General features: G+C 47.3%; 7 pseudogenes; all 7 read right to left on the bottom strand.

The window, feature by feature from the left end:
• Positions 1 to 4,167: 4,167 nt before the first annotated feature.
• On the bottom strand, positions 4,168 to 4,286 carry LOC143949979 (5S ribosomal RNA; annotated as a pseudogene).
• Positions 4,287 to 4,726: 440 nt separating this feature from the next.
• On the bottom strand, positions 4,727 to 4,845 carry LOC143956875 (5S ribosomal RNA; annotated as a pseudogene).
• Positions 4,846 to 5,814: 969 nt separating this feature from the next.
• LOC143953075 (5S ribosomal RNA) lies at positions 5,815 to 5,933 on the bottom strand (annotated as a pseudogene).
• A 160-nt stretch (positions 5,934 to 6,093) lies between these two features.
• LOC143943115 (5S ribosomal RNA) lies at positions 6,094 to 6,212 on the bottom strand (annotated as a pseudogene).
• A 74-nt stretch (positions 6,213 to 6,286) lies between these two features.
• On the bottom strand, positions 6,287 to 6,405 carry LOC143945735 (5S ribosomal RNA; annotated as a pseudogene).
• Positions 6,406 to 6,505: 100 nt separating this feature from the next.
• Positions 6,506 to 6,624, bottom strand: LOC143945867 (5S ribosomal RNA; annotated as a pseudogene).
• Positions 6,625 to 7,320: 696 nt separating this feature from the next.
• LOC143950145 (5S ribosomal RNA) lies at positions 7,321 to 7,439 on the bottom strand (annotated as a pseudogene).
• Between the last annotated feature and the right edge of the window lie 9,001 nt (positions 7,440 to 16,440).

Raw genomic sequence — 16,440 nt, 5'->3', positions numbered from 1 at the left:
TTCAACTCCTTTACAAACCTGGCTAAGATTTTTCCGCATTTGTCCCCTGACTCCTACGTCAGTTTACGACAAAACTGGAGTGCCGCTTTCGCTTTATAATGGAGTAGGTCAGTAATCTGGGTACGGAGTGTCCCCAATTCAATCTCTAAGCCCTTGTACACACGGTCGGAGATTCCGTCGGAATGTGTCCGATCAGAGCGGTTTGTTGGATATTCCGACTGTGTGCGGTATGCATCGGACTGTTTCCGTCGGAATATCCGTCGGACCAAATTTTCCAACTTGCTGGAAATATTTTCCGACAAACTACTCCGATCGGACACACTCCGATCATGTGTAGAGAATTCCGATCGGACAAAGTGCCACACATGCTCAGATCAAATTCCTACATCAAAGCTATTGGCTACTAGCCTGAACGTAGTCCCATCGTAAAGAAATTACGTCATCACGTTCTGAAAGATCAGATTTTCCGACAACTTTGTCCGACCGTGTGTATGCAACAGTTTCTGACAAGATCCGTCGGTCAAAATCCGACGGATTTGGTTGTCGCAATCTCCGACTGTGTGTGCAAGGGCTAAGGGCCATGAGGGGGCATGTTTATGTTTCACTTCCACAGAGGCAAGTTCACGAAACAGATTAGCAAGCTGTTCCTTCCATGTTCGTTTGATGTGCGCCCCGTGCCTGATAAGTACCCTGCGGAGTACTGACTTGTGAGCCTCCCAAATTATCCCCGGGTTGCAGTCCTGCGTTTAGTTTTCTTGGAAATAAAGGTCCAATTCCCTGGTCACATCGGCTAAAACTTCCAGTATCTGGAGGAGGCTCTCATTAAGGTGCCAGAATATCTGACAAACCGCTCCAATCGGACACATTCCGACAAAATCTCAGATCGTGTGCACAAGGGCTTAGAGATTGAATTGGGGACACTCCGTACCCAGATTACTGACCTACTCCATTATAAAGCGAAAGCGGCACTCCAGTTTTGTCATAAACTGATGTAGGAGTCAGGGGACAAATGCGGAAAAATCTTAGCCAGTTTGGTAAAGGAGTTGAAATCTGCCTCTTACATACCACAGTTGATAGATGAGAATGGCCAGAGGGCCACTACCCCAACCCAAATAGCCGAAGTCTTTGAAAAATGTTACTCTGATCTCTGCAACCTGCCCGATTCAGGGTCCGGACAGGACAATATAGACAGATATGTAACCGGTTCTGGTCTACCAACCCTCTCATCAGAATCACGGGAGTACTTGGAGGACCCGATCACACTGGAAGAAGTCCAGATGGCAGTGGGACCTCTGAAGGTGGGTAAGGCTCTGGGTCCTGACGGATATACCGCACAATACTATAAGACCTTCCTCCCTATTCTCGGCCCGCGCTTGGTGAATTTATTTAATACTCTGAGCTCGAATGGGGATTTTCCTGAGGATACCCTTAGAGCCCACATCTCGTTGATACCTAAGGAGGGTAAAGACCCGGGCCTATGTGGGAGCTACAGACCCATTTCCCTCCTAAATTCTGTCCTAAAACTATTCTCTAAAATCCTCACCATCCTTGGCACAGCACTTGCAGTCCCTTATACACATTGACCAGTTAGGTTTTATTCCCACCAGGGAAGATAGGGACAACACCATTAAGGTGCTTACCCTGGTCCATAAAGCAAAGTAATCTGGGACCCCTTGTCTTTTCGTGAGTACTGATGCCGAGAAGGCTTTTGATCGGGTCAAATGGACATTCATGTTCTCTGTCCTTCGCCATATAGGTCTGAGTGAACGGATGCTGGCATGGATAAGTAAGATATACTCACGCCCTTCAGCTCAAGTCAAAGCGAATGGGGTGCTCTCATCTCCCCTTGACATCGGGAATGGGACCAGACAGGGTTGCCCCCTGTCACCCCTATTATTCGCACTGTCATTGGAACCCTTTCTCTCCACAATTCGACAAAACTCAGACATAACGGGACTCCAAATGGGAACTATTGAGTGCAAGATATCTGCCTACGTGGATGACATGCTGCTCTCGCTGATGAATCCCAAAGTTTCCTTGCCAAATCTCCTTCGGGAATTCCAGATATACGGGATACTTCTTGAAATCAGAGGCCATGGGGGTTGCAGTCCCCTCGCAAACGTTACTAGACTTGCAGTCCAATTTTCGATTTAAATTGACCCATACAGCCCTTAAGTACTTAGGTACTTACATTCCACTCCGTTTATGTTGAACTTCCCCCCACCCCTTGTCACTAAGATCCGCAGTTTGCTTCACGGGTGGCATTCTGGCCTCCATTCCTGGTAGCGGAGATGCAATCTCATTAAAATGAACATACTCCCTAAATTGACCTATCTTTTCCAAGCTCTCCCGATCCAGATTCCAGTCCCATTTTTTAAGCAAGCTCAATCCCTGCTCACTCAATTTAACTGGGCCCACAAAATCCCAGACTTAAGTGGTCACAGCTGACATTGTCTAAACAACAGGGAGGGTTGGTTCTCCCTGACTTGCGACGCTACTACCTGGCCTCCCATCTGGGGCGTGTATTGGACTGGAATTAAAAACAAACTTTCTAAGCTCTGGGTGCAACTAGAACAATCTCACTCCCGAAGTCCGCTAAGAAGCGCCATGTGCTATAAGGATTTACCCACAGAATTGACGTCACATCCCACTATAGGGGCTTCGTTGCAGGAGCGAAGGCCCTTTGGCCCACATTCTCTCTCAAACAGATCACCCACACGTAACCTGTCTGTCCAACTGGGAAAAGGACCTTAATTGCTAGTTTTCCCCAGTACAGAGACAACACATTATCACTTTGGCTCTCAAAACCTCGCTGTGAACGAAGATACAGGAGACGAATTTTAAACTTCTCATCAGGTGGTATTTGAAACCATCAAAGCTGCATAAATGTTTCCCCTCTTCCTCGAACATATTCTGGAGGTGTGGAGAAGAAGAGGGCATGTTGCTCCACATTTTTTGGTCCTGCCCCAGCTTGGTGGACTTCTGGACAGAGATCCGATGCATAACACAAAAATTCACAGACTTCTCCATCCCGGAAGAGGCTGCATTCTTTCTCTTGCACCATTCACAGATTCCCATTAAGAAGTAAAAAAAATCAATTTTACGGCATGTGATAAATGCGTCAAAATCCTGCATCCCTCTCTATTGGAAAAAATGTTCCCCCCCTTTCATTACTCACTGGTTTAGGAAAATAGAGGACATTAAAAAAATGGAGGACTTGATCCTCACATCACAAGGTAAACAAGAATTTTTTAAACAAACCTGGGACATCTGGAATACCTTTATATTCTCGCTGGAAGAATGTCGCCTGCTATCGCCTTAGTGCTCTGAGCTTTCCTTGACTGGCCCCTTGGGCAGTGGCTGCCATCGTGTCTCGTCCCCTCTTCTCCTTTCCTGATCTTTCACCCCTTCTCTTTTCTGCCTTCCTCCCCTATCTCTCACCCCCTCCACCACCTCTCTCTTTTGGAAAAAGTGGAAAATTGGGAATGACGGCCCCACACCCCCCTCTGGATGGATTATGCCGGAGGGACCTGGGGTTTGTGTGACCCTGGATCTTGGTACAGTACTTTATCCGTGCCTCGAATCATTATGATTGATGGAAGGCAGACTCACAGTTGCGAATATACCTGTATCAAGTATTGTTCAGCTGCTTTTTGCTCTGTATTTCTCTGTTGCATTAAATACTCGGGGGACCGTCTTCCCCTGTTTGGAGAAAAAATTATATTTGAAAAAAAAAAGAAGTCTACAACACCTGGTATTCCCAGGCGGTCTCCCATTCAGGCATTAACCAGGCCTGACCCTGCTTAGCCTCCAAGATCAGACGAGATGGAACATATTCAGGGTGATGTGGCTATAGCCAATATCTTCAGGCACTCTCTTGACAATCGCCAAGATGATCACCTTGGGAACAAGCGGAAAAAAATTAGTCAACGGCAACAACATAAAAAGAAGCCTACGGCATCTGGAAATCCCAGGCGGTTTCCCATCCAGGTACTAAACTGGTCCCAACCCTGCTTAGCCTCTGAGATTAGATGAGATTGGGCTCTTTCAGGGTGATGTGGCCGTAGGAGATTTCTTCAGGCACTCTCAACCCTCTTGACTAACGCCAAGATGGTCACCTTGGGAAGCAAACAAAAAAAACAAGTCAACGCCAGCAACATAAGAAGAAGTCTACAGCACCTAGTATTCCCAGGTGGTCTCCCATCCGGGTATTAACAAGGCCCGACCCTGTTTAGTTCCTGAGATCAGACAAGATCTGGTGCTTTCAGGGTTATGTGGCCATAGGCGAGCTCTTCAGGCACTCTCAACACTCTTGACAAACACCAAGATGGTCACCTTGGTAAACAAACAAAACAAAAACAAGTCAACGCCAACTACATAAAAAGAAGCCTACGGCACCTAGTATTCCCAGGTGGTCTCCAATCCAGGTACTAGCAAGGCCCAACCCTGTTTAGCCTCTGAGATCAGAGGAGATCAAGCGAAAAAAAACAGGTCAATGTCAACAACATAAAAAGAAGAATACGGCACCTGGTATTCCAACGCCATCTCCCATCCAGGTACTAACTAGGCCCAATCCTTCTTAGCCTCAGAGATGAGAAGAGATCAGGGTGATGCTGCTGTAAGCGAACTCTTTGGGCACTCTCAACCCTTTTGACAAATGCCAAGATGGTCACCTTGGGAAACAAGCGAAAAAAAAAAACGAATCAACGCCAACAACATAAAAAGAAGTCTACAATAACTGGTATTCCCAGGTGGTCTCCCATCCAGGTACTAACCAGGCCTGACTCTTCTTAGCCTCCAAGATCAGATGAGATTGGGTGCTTTCAGAGTGATGTGGCCATAGGCAATCTCTTCAGGCACTCTCAACCCTCTTGACAAACACCAAGATGGTCACCTTGGGAAACAAGCAAAAAAAATAAGTCAATTCCGACAACTTAAAAAAAAAGCCTATGGCATTGAGAAATCCCAGGCGGTCTCCCGTCCAGGTACTAACCAGGTCCCAACCCTGCTTAGCCTCTGAGATCAAATGAGATTGGGCTCTTTCAGTGTGATGCGGCCATAGTAGATTTTTTCAGGCACGCTCAACCCTCTTGACAAACGCCAAGATGGTCACCTTGGGAAACAAACAAAAAAAACAAGTCAACGCCAACAACATAAAAAGAAGCCTACAGCACCTAGTATTCCCAGGCGGTCTCCCATACAGGTATTAACAAGGCACGACCCTTTCTAGCCTCTGAGATCAGAGGAGATTGGGCGCTTTCAGGGTGATGTGCCATAGGCAATCTCTTTAGGCACTCTCATCCCTCTTGAAAAATGCCAAGATAGTCACCCTGGGAAACAAGCGAAAAAAAACAGGTCAACGCCAACAACATAAAAAGAAGAATACGGCACCTGGTATTCCAAGGCCGTCTCCCATTCAAGTACTAACTAGGCCCAACTCTTCTTAGCCTCCGAGATCAGAAGAGATAGGGTGCTTTCAGGGTGATGCGGCTGTAAGCGATCTCTTTAGGCACTCTCAACCCTCTTGACAAATGCCAAGATGATCACTTTGGTAAACAAGCGAAAAAAACAGGTCAACGCCAGCAACATAAAAAGAAGCCTGCGGCATCTGGAAAACCCAGGCAGTCTCCCATCCAGGTACAAACCAGGCCCAACCCTGCTTAGCCTCTGAGACCAGACGAGATTGGGCGCTTTCAGGGTGTTGTGCCCATAAACAATTTCTTTGTGCACTCTCAACCCTCTTGACAAATGCCAAGATGGCCACCTTGGGAAACAAGGGGAAAAAAACAGGTCAACGCCGACAACATAATGAGAAGCCTACGGCACCTGGTATTCACAGGCTGTCTCCCATCCAGGTACTAACCAGGCCCATCACTGCTTAGTCTCAGAGATCGGATGAGATTGGGCTCTTTCAGGGTAATTTGGCTGTAGGCAATCTCTTTGGGCACTCTGAAGCCTCTTGACAAATGCCAAGATGGTCACCTTGGGAAACAAGCTAAAAAAAACAGGTCAAAGCCAACAACATAAAAAGAAGCCTACGGCATCCGGTATTCCCAGGCGATCTCCCAATCAAGACACTAACCAGGCCAGATCCTTCTATGGCACCTGGTCTTCCCAGGCAGTCTCCCATCCAGGTACTAACCAGGCCTGACGCTGCTTAGCCTCTGAAATCAGACGAGATCAGGTGCTTTCAGGGTTATGTGGCCATAAGGTCTTGACAAACGCCAAGATGGTTGCCTCGAGAAACAAGCGAAAAAAACAGGTCAAAGCCAACAACATAAAAAGAAACCTATGGCACATGGTATTCCCAGGCGGTTTCCCATCCAGGTACTAACCAGGCCCGACACTGTTTAGCCTCCGAGATCAGACAAGATTGGGCGCTTTCAGGGTGATGGGGCCGTAGGTGATCTCTTTGGGCACTCTCAACCCTCTTCACAAACGCCAAGATGGTCACCTTGGGAAACAAGTGAAAAAAAAACAGGTCAAGGCCAACAACATAAAAAGAAGCCTATGGCACCTGTTATTCCCAGATGTTCTCCCATCCTGGTACTAACCAGGCCCAACACTGCTTAGCCTCCAAGATCAGACAAGATCTGGTGCTTTCAGGGTGATGGGGCCATAGGTGATCTCTTTGGGCACTCTCAACCCTCTTGTTAAAAACCAAGATGGTCACCTTGGAAAACAAGTGAAAATAAACAGGTCAACGCCAACAACATAAAAAGAAGCCTACGGCACCTGGTATTCACAGATGGTCTCCCATACAGGTATTAACCAGGCCGTACATTGCTAGGCCTCCGAGATCAGATGAGATTGTGCGCTTTCAGGGTGATGTGGCCATAGGTGTTCTATTCAGACACTCTCAACCCTCTTGACAAATGCCAAGATGGTCATCTTGGGAAACAAGTGAAAAAAAAACAGGTCAACGCCAACAACATAGACCCTGGTGGTCTCCCATCTGACCCTGACCCTGCGTAGCCTCTGAGATCGGGCACTTTCAGGGTGATGTGGGCTTAGGCGAACGCTTCGGGACATACGCAAAACTCTTGACAGATGCTAAAATGGTCACCTTGGGAAACAAGCGAAAAAAAAACAGGTCAAAGCCAACAATATAAAAAGATTCCTATGGCACCTGTAATTAGGTACTATCCAGGCCGCACCCTGCTTAGCCTCAGAGATCAGATGAGATTGGGCGCTTTCAGGGTGATGTGGCCGTAGGAGATTTCTTTGGGCTCTCTCAGCCCTCTTGACAAATGCCAAGATGGTCACCTTGAGAAACAAGCGGTAAAAAAAAAACATGTCAATGCCAACAAAATAAAAAGAAGCCTACGGCACCTGGTATTCCCAGTCGGTCTCCCATCCAGTTACTAATCAGGCCCGACAATGCTTAGCCCCCGAAATCAGACAAGATCGGGCACTTTCCGGGTGATTTGGCCGTAGGCACTTTCTTTGGGCACTCTCAACCCTCTTGACAAACGCCAAGATGGTCATCTTGGGAACAAGCGAAAAAAAACAGGTCAACGTCAACAACATAAAAAATAGGATTTTTATATACAGCTTACCTGTAAAATCCTTTTCTTGAGACTAAATCACGGGACACAGGAGCTTCATTACATAGTGAGTTATATAGGCACCTCTGGTGATTGGACACTGATTTACCCCCAATTAAGGAGAATTCCTCCCCTATATAACCCCTCCCATATGGGAGGTACCTCAGTTTTGTAGCAAAGCAATAGGAAACCACGTAAAACCCAAGAGGGGTGGGAGCCCTGTGTCCCGTGATGTACTCTCAAGAAAAGGATTTTACAGGTATGCTGTATATAAAAATCCTATTTTCTTGACCATACATCACGGGACACAGGAGCTTCATTACATAGTAGGATGTCCCAAAGCAATGCTCAGATTGAGGGGAGGGAGACACAGATCATAATATATAGACCGCCAAGGACCGGAGGACCTAAACTGCAGCCTGCAGTACACTGCACCCAAAGGCGATATCCTCTTGCCCTCTGACATCCACCCGATAGAATCTGGTCAATGTGTGGACTGATGACCAAGTTGTAGCCTTACAGATCTGAGCCAGGGAGGCCTGGTGATGCACTGCCCAAGAAGCACTTACAGCCCTAGTTGAGTGCGCTTTCACTTGAAAAGGAGGGGTCTTCCCTTTAACACTACAGGCCTAAGAAATAATCTGTCTAATCCACCTTGAGAGAGTGGATTTTGATGCCGCCTGGCCTTTCCTAGGGCCTTCCGGCAAAATAAATAAGCAATCAGTTTTCCTTATCTGAGCAGTTGCCTGAAGTTAGATACTGATTGCCCTTACCACATCCAAAGTGTGCAAAGATTCTTCTTCTGTGGACTGTGGGTCCGGAAAAAAGGATGGTAGGATTACATCTTGATTCAAATGGAATCCTGAAACCACCTTAGGCAGAAAGGACATGTTGGGACGCATTACCACCTGGTCCTTATGAATAATTAGATACGGCTCTTTGCTGGAGAAAGCTGCTAGTTCTGACACTCTTCTAGCCGTGGATATGGCTACCAAGAAAACCAATTTTTTAGTCAAAAGAACTAACGAAACCTGATGCAAAGGTTTAAAAGGTTGCCCCTGCAAAGCTGAGAGAACCAAATTCAGATCCCATGGGCATACTGGAGGTTTGGCTGGCGGCCTTATCCGCATAGCCCCCTGGATGAAAGCCCGCACCAGGGAATGCGATGCAAGTGGCTTCTGAAAAAAAAACTGACAAGGCCGAAATCTGCACCTTGATAGTGCTTACGGCCAAATTAATTTCTAGGCCTGACTGGAGGAGGGCCAAGATCCTGCTAATGACATACTTTCTAGGATGCCATTCCCTGAGTTCACATCAGGAAACATATGCCCTCCAGATTTTGTAGTAAATCAGCCTGGAGGCTGGCTTTCTGGCATTGACCAGAGTATAAAGGACTGGCCCCGAAAGTCCACGGTCTCTCAGAATGTGGGTCTCAGCAGCCAAACCGTCAAATTCAGACTGTGTAAAGCAGGATGGTAAATCGGACCCTGTGAGAGCAGATCTGGCCGGAGAGGGAGGATCCACGGCCTGCCTACTGCCAACTTCATGATCTCTGCGTACCACGGTCACCTGGGCCAGGCCGGGGCTACCAAAAGAACCGACTTTGTCTCCCTCTTGACTCTTTCCAGGAACCGAGACAGAAGCGGGTACGTGGGAAAGACATAAATCAAATTGTACTGATCCCAGGGAACTGTCAGAGCATCCGACCCCTGAGCGAGTGTCCTTGACACGAATTTGTCCAGTTTTCTGTTGAACCTGGACGCAAACAGATCTACGTCGGGAGTACCCCACCTGCGACATATGTTCCAAAACACTTTGGGGTGCAGAGCCAATTCTCCTGGGCACAACTGCTGGCGGCTCAGAAAATCCGCCTGACAATTTTCCACTCCTGGAATGAAGACTGCAGAAAGGCATGGACCATGCCTTTCTGCCCAGACAAGTATGCGATTCATCTCTTTTTGCGCAACCAGACTCCTGGTACCACCCTGGTGATTGATATAGGCCACTGCTGTGGCATTGTCGGACTGAACCTGAACCAGGAGACCCTGTAGTCTGAAAGACCAGTTTATGAGAGCCATATAAACTGCCCGGATCTCCAAGATATTTATGGGCAATAGCTTCTTGATCGCAGACGATTTCCCCTGCGAGCACGTCTCCTCCAACACTGCTCCCCAGCCTGTCAGGCTGGAATCTGTCGTAATAATCTTCCATGGAAGAGGAAGAAAAGTTTTGCCTTTCAGCAAACTCTCAGTTTGTAATCACCAGACGAGACTCTTGCGTGTCCCTGGGGATAGACGCATAGGAAGATCCAAGGACTGGGCTTCCTGTTCCAAGCCGCAAGGATGCATCTTTGCAGAGGCCTTGAGTGGAACTGGGCGAATGGAACGGCCTCGAAGGAGGCGACCATTTTCCCTAACAGTCTCATGCACAACCGAATGGGGGAAGATCTTCTGCCCAGATTTAGGCGCACCAGATCCCCAATGGCCAAGGCGTTTTGCCTTGGTAGAAACACCTTGCCCTGAGCGGTATCGATAACCATACCAAGGTATTCCAACCTGATAGCAGGCTGTAGGGACGACTTTTCTAGGTTTATAATCCAACATAGGCGTTCCAGGTGTTCTAGCGTTCTGGTAACACTGTGGTTCAGGAGCGCTACTGTTTTCTCTATGAGAAGCAAATTGTCTAGATAAGTCATGACGGCTATACCCTGAGCTTTTAGGTTTGCCAAGAGAGGGTTCAGAATCTTTGTGAAGACTCGAGGGGCCGTCGCGAGCCCGAACGGCAAGGCCACAAATTGAAAATGGCGCCGATCTACCGCGAACCTTAGATACTTTTGGTGTGCGGGAAAAATTGGCACATGGACATATGCATCCTTGATGTCTATTGATGCCATAAACTCTCCCCCTTGCAGGGAGGAGACCACAGTGCGAATTGACTGCATTCGAAAGGACCGGATGCGTAAAAACCGGTTCAGATCCTTCAGATCCAGGATAGGTCTGACACTTCCATTTGGCTTTGGAACGGTGAAGAGATTTGAGTAAAACCCTGAACCCTGTTCTTTTGGGTCCACTTCTACTATCACCCCCTGGGATAGTAAGTGATCTAAGGCCAGAAATAGCGGTCTTTGCTTTACTGGGTCCCTGGGGATCCTTGACCTTAGAAAGCTAGAAGGTGGAATCTCCTGAAACTCCAGCTTGTAGCCCAGAGATACCGAAGAGACCACCCACTTGTCCCGGATCTCTTCCCGCCAGGCTTCCGCAAACTGCAGAGCCTTCCCCCCACTCGGCCGAGCGGGGGCGCCCCTTCACAAGGAAGCTTTTGGGCTCTGCTTGGCAGGCTTTCACCCCCAGGATTTCTTCTGCCCCTGGGCCCGGCCTTGAGTCTTTCCTGTAGAGGGGGGTTGAGAAGGCCGTCGCCACTGCTTAGAGCTTGATGCTCCGGAAGAGAGAGAATGCCTAAATGATGGACGTTTGCTCCTTTTGACTGGAAGGAGAGAAGATTTACCCCCTGACATTTTTTGGACGAATTTGTCTAATTCTTCTCCAAACAAACGTTCCCCTTTAAACGGGAACCCAATCAAATGCTTCTTGCATGATAGCTCAGCTGCCCAATTCTTTAGCCATAGGGCCCTTCGCATGTGTACCAACAGGAGAGACAAACGAGATGCTTGTTGGACAGAATCCAAAATCGCATCAATCATGAAACACAGAATTTGAAGTATTTCTGCATAATTCTCCACTTCCTCACTGGGAAGGAGGCCAAGCATCTGCTTAACCTGTTCCTTGAGGAACTGACACAACCCCACAGCTGCGACTGTAGGTTGCACTACAGCGCCAGTCATGGAAAAGGAGGCTTTTAATAATGTTTCCAGCTTCTTATCAGTTGGATCTTTAAATACCTGAGCATTATCCAAAGGACAGGTCAGGTTTCTATTCATACAAGAAACAGCCGCATCGACAGATGGGACCCCCCATTTCTTGGTGAAACTTTCCTCCAGAGGATAAAGCATAGAAAACCTTTTAGGAGGAGCAAACAGTTTATCGGGATGTCCCCAATCCTCATACAACAATTTATCCATTAAGGGATGAATTGGAAAGGAAAAGGCAGTCTGTGGGATTTTCCTGACTCCCAGGGAAGAAACAGAGGACGTAGCGATCTCAGCAGCAGGCATTCTGAATGTGGTACGCACCAATTCAGTATAATACTGCACCTGTTTTCTGAGCGCCTGGGAGGAGGGGACTCGCTCCTCTTCCTCTGATTCATCCGACTGCTCAAGATCCCTGTCCCAAGATATGGATCTCTCCTCATTGTCAGAAGTGTCATCTGAAAGAGGAATCTCAGCAGAGGGAGGGGATCTACCCCTTTTCCTGCTATCTTTCAGGGAAGCTGAAATAAAATTCATGATTCTCCCTTCAAAACCCTCCAAAGTAGCCCTGAGGGAGTCCTCAGTGATGTATATCGGGGCTGAAAAATTAGGAGAGGCTGCAAAACCTGACAGGGGCACTGACTCATCCTGTGAGGCTGACTCCAATCTTGCAGGGGGGGATGGTAACCTACAGGCATTTTTAGACCCCTTAGACCTAGGCGGTGACTTACCAGTGCCCTTGTTACCTCCCCCTGAGACCCTCTTACGAGGAGACATAGTCCTAAGCTACAAAGCAGAGGTACTAGTACAAAGTGCAATCACTGTTGTGCTTAAAGTCTCACAATAAATATATATGCTTAAACTGCACAACCTGATGCTGAGTAGGTGTCTTAGGTATGCCTGGATCCAATCCCTTGGGATGCTTACTGCCCACAGCTCCTGTGTCTCCACTTACAGCCCCCTGATGCTCTGGGCTTTTTAAAACTGCCGCCTGGTGCCTGCACAGTACAGCACTCCCCCCTCCTCCATTAGCACGGGAGCGTGCTCAGCGCACGTGCACGAGGACCGCCGGTATCCAGGGGGGAAGGGAATTGCCATCAGAGCTGCGTGGGACCCCCAGACTACGTGGGACCCCTGCATTACCTTTATTGTGGCAGAAATTACAGTGGAGACGTGAATCATCTGGGAGAACCAGGCTTCACTGAGCGTGTGTATCTGAAAGGCATGTAAGTATGCATCAGGCTGCTCTTACTCCCTCTAGTGGTGGAAACCAGGCAAGACATACAACTACTCAATGAAGAAATCCATAATATAATTTATATAGGATTAACTTCCCTTACCTGTCCTCGCCGCAGGAATTGCTGAAAACAGAAAGATTCCAGTCTTCACCCATCACGGCGGGCAGAGTTGTGGAAACCTTCAGGTTTTTTGGGGGGTTCCTTCTCAGAAGAACCACCTACCTGGACCTTGTAAAAGACGCTGCCAGAAATTTTCTTGCCACTATGTAAATAGTACATCAAGTCTGGTTTTCCCAGAGCCCAGTCTTCCAATAGGAGAGGACTTACAGGCAAAACCTTGTTTCTTCGGATGACGAGGACCGGGTACCATATCATCTTGGGAGTCAAAATATCGGCCCGAGATATGGATCCGGGTTGTTGTAGCCCTTAGGGCCCCGCAGGGACCTGCACAGAGCTTTCTTCATAGCACATGTTTTACGTGACCAACCACCATAGACACTGGCGAAAAAACTGAGGTGCCTCCCATATGGGAGGGGTTATATAGGGGAGGAATTCTCCTTAATTGGGGGTTAACCAATGTCCAATCACCAGAGGTGCCTATATAACCCACTATGTAATGAAGCTCCTGTGTCCCGTGATGTATGATCAAGCAATAAGCAAACGGCACCTGGTATTCCCAGTCAGTCTTCCATCCAGTTACTAATCAGGCCCGACAATGCTTAGGCTCCGAGATCAGACAAGATCGGGCACTTTCAAGGTGATTGGGGCCATAGGCGATCTCTTCGGGCACTCTCAACCATCTTGACAAATGCCAACATGGTCATCTTGGGAAACAAGCGAAAAAAAAACAAGTCATTGCCAACATTGGAGGCTAAGCAGGGTTGGGCAATCAGTTTCCTTGCCTGAAATAGGCATCTCAGAACTGCCATCTGGCTGCTTCCCGGGTTTCCAACTCCTTCAACTAATCCCAGGAGACAATACTTCACCTCCATCCTGGTGGAGGTTCCAAACACCCGATCAATGGTTCCTCTGATCTCCGTCCAGTAGCGGATCAACTTCGGGCATCTCCAAAACATGTGCATCATGTCTCCCCCCATGTTCCCGCACCGGGAGCAACTTGCATCCGGCCGTTCGGCCAAATTGAAAAAGTGTACGAGGAGCATAATAAGTTCTATATAATAAGAACAGATGTGACATCCTCTGAGAGGAGAGCCACAATTGACCACAGGCAGGATTCCTGTGGCCAATTATAGCTCAGGGGGGTTTAGTACACACCCCACACTATATAAGGCCGCTAGCGCGGCGGCCTTGTATAGTGTGTTGCGGCGGTCAGGGAAAGAGGACGATAGGCAGGGACAGTGTACTTACTGCTTGGGAACCTAGCACTGTTACAGTGGGTGTTATGTGCCTCCTGCACAGTACACACCTGAAGCTACCCTTTATTCCTGGTGTTCAATTTCTGCAATACAGGCATCTGCAGTGCAGAAGTTAGAGTGGGTGTTGTGTGCCTCCTGCACAGTATAAACCTGAAGATACCCCTTATTGCTGGTGTTCTGTTTCTGTAATACAGGAACCTAGCACTGTTACAGTGGGTGTTGTGTGCCTCCCACGCTTGTCCTTATTTTCGGCAGCTGGATGTGTTGAGCCACATCATGCCGAACACTTGGTCGGATGTGGAAGACCAAGCCCTCCTAATGCTCCTCATCCTCTCTCACCCAGGCTCAGGGTACTAGCCTGTGTTCTGTATACAGTAGGCTTTCTTCTGTATACCCCATCCTCTCTTTATAGTCTAGCCTGTCGTTTATGTACACTAGACTCTTTGTTTACCTCATAAATGGCAGTGTATATAGAAGGAAGGCTAGTTTATACAGAGAGGCTAAAGGTATACAGAAGGTAGGCTAGTTTATACAGAAAACCGGTTGGGTATACAAAGTATGTATTTTATTTAGATGGCAGGCTATTGTATACAGAGAGGCTAGAGAATAAAGAAGACAGGCTAGTGTATACAGGACACAGCCTGTCGTTTATATACACTAGACTCTTTGTTTACCTCATAAATGGCAGTGTATATAGAAGGAAGGCTAGTTTATACAGAGAGGCTAAAGGTATACAGAAGATAGGCTAGATTATACAGAAAACTGATTGGGAATACAAAGTATGTATTTTATTTAGATGACAGGCTATTGTATACAGAGAGGCTAGAGAATAAAGAAGACAGGCTAGTGTATACAGGACACATGCTAATGTATACAGAAAACAGGCTTGGTTATAGAGAGAGACTGAGACTTTTATATTCAGAAGAAAAGCTAGTGCATATAGAGAGGCAGGCTGGGGTATACAGAGAGGCTAGTGAATACAGATAGGGTGATGTATACATAAATGCTAGTGTATACAGAGATGCTAGAGTAAACAGTGAGGCTGGGGTACACAGAGAGGCTAGTTTAAAGAGAGGCTAGTATATACAAAGATGTTAGTGTATATTAGGGTTGCCACCTGTCTAGGATTCACCCGGACAGTTCGGGTTTGGAAGCATGCGTCCAGGTTTCAGACTGCCTGAAACCCGGACACATTATTCAGACTGGACCATGGCTTCCCAGCAGAGTTACTGGCTGCAGTTATCTAAGCTGAGAGTGTCTGTTACACCCTCTTTCACACTGCCTAAAGCCAGCACTCCCCCCAAACACACACACAGACAGAAGAGGAGAGAGGGCTTGATCTGTACCTCTTACTCTCTTAATTAGAAGTCCAGCAGCCTCAGCTACATCTGGATGAGAGGTGCTGACTGCCAAGGGGTGAGTGAGCTCACCATTCATCCCTGTCTGTGACTGAAGTCTCCCCCCTTCTCTCTCCTGCCTCTGAGAGTACACTAAGGTATATCAGGGTTCTCAGAGCACCATTTACATCAGAGTTGCCCTTTACACCAAAGAGCACAGTGTTCCCTCTTACATCAAAGTCCTCTCCTTACCATCAGAGTTCTTAGTCTTCCCCCTTAAATCAGGGTTCCCAGAGCATCCCTTATGTTAGAGTCCCTAGAGTTCTCCCTTACAGTGAAAGGGAACTCTGCAAGTTCAGATGTAAAAGGGGAACTCTGTGGACTCTGATGTAAAGGGGAACTCTCGTTATTAATCTCATATGATTAGAAATGTTATTTAATAGCAAAATATATGTATAGTTTATACAAAAAAAAAAATTGCTGTGCGCCGATAAAGTGTTCGGGTTTGACTTGAAGAAAAGGTGGCAACCCTAGTGTATATAGAGAGGTTAGTGTATAGAGAGAGTCGAGTGTATACAGAAAGGACAGTGCATATAGAGAAACTAGTGTATACAGAAGACAGGCTTGGGTATACATCAAAGCTGACAGTGTATACAGAAGACTGGGTAGTTTATACAGAGAGTCTAGTGGGTACAGAAGACAGGCTGGTATATTCTAGCTAGCTTTTACAGTCTAGTGCAGTCATGGCGAACCTTGGCACCCCTGATGTTTTGGAACTACATTTCTCATGATGCTCAAGTACTCTGCAGTGTGGTTGAGCATCATGGGAAATGTAGTTCCAAAACATCTGGAGTGCCAAGGTTCGCCATCACTGGTCTAGTGTATACAGAAGACAGGCTGTGGTATACAGAGGGTTTAGTGTATTCAGAGAGTCTAGTGTATACAGTCGGTGAGTGTATACATAAGACTGGCTAGTTTACACAGTGTTTACAGAGATGCAAGGGTGTACAGAGAAGCCGGTATACATAGAAGACTACAGCATACAGAAGAAAGGCTAGTGAATACAGAATACAGACT

Source organism: Lithobates pipiens, unplaced genomic scaffold, assembly GCF_037356315.1.
Source record: "Lithobates pipiens isolate NorthernLeopardFrog02 unplaced genomic scaffold, aLitPip1_a1.2 Scaffold_10, whole genome shotgun sequence".
Classification (NCBI taxonomy): Eukaryota; Metazoa; Chordata; class Amphibia; order Anura; family Ranidae; genus Lithobates; species Lithobates pipiens.
This window is presented reverse-complemented; position numbering and strand designations above follow the sequence as displayed.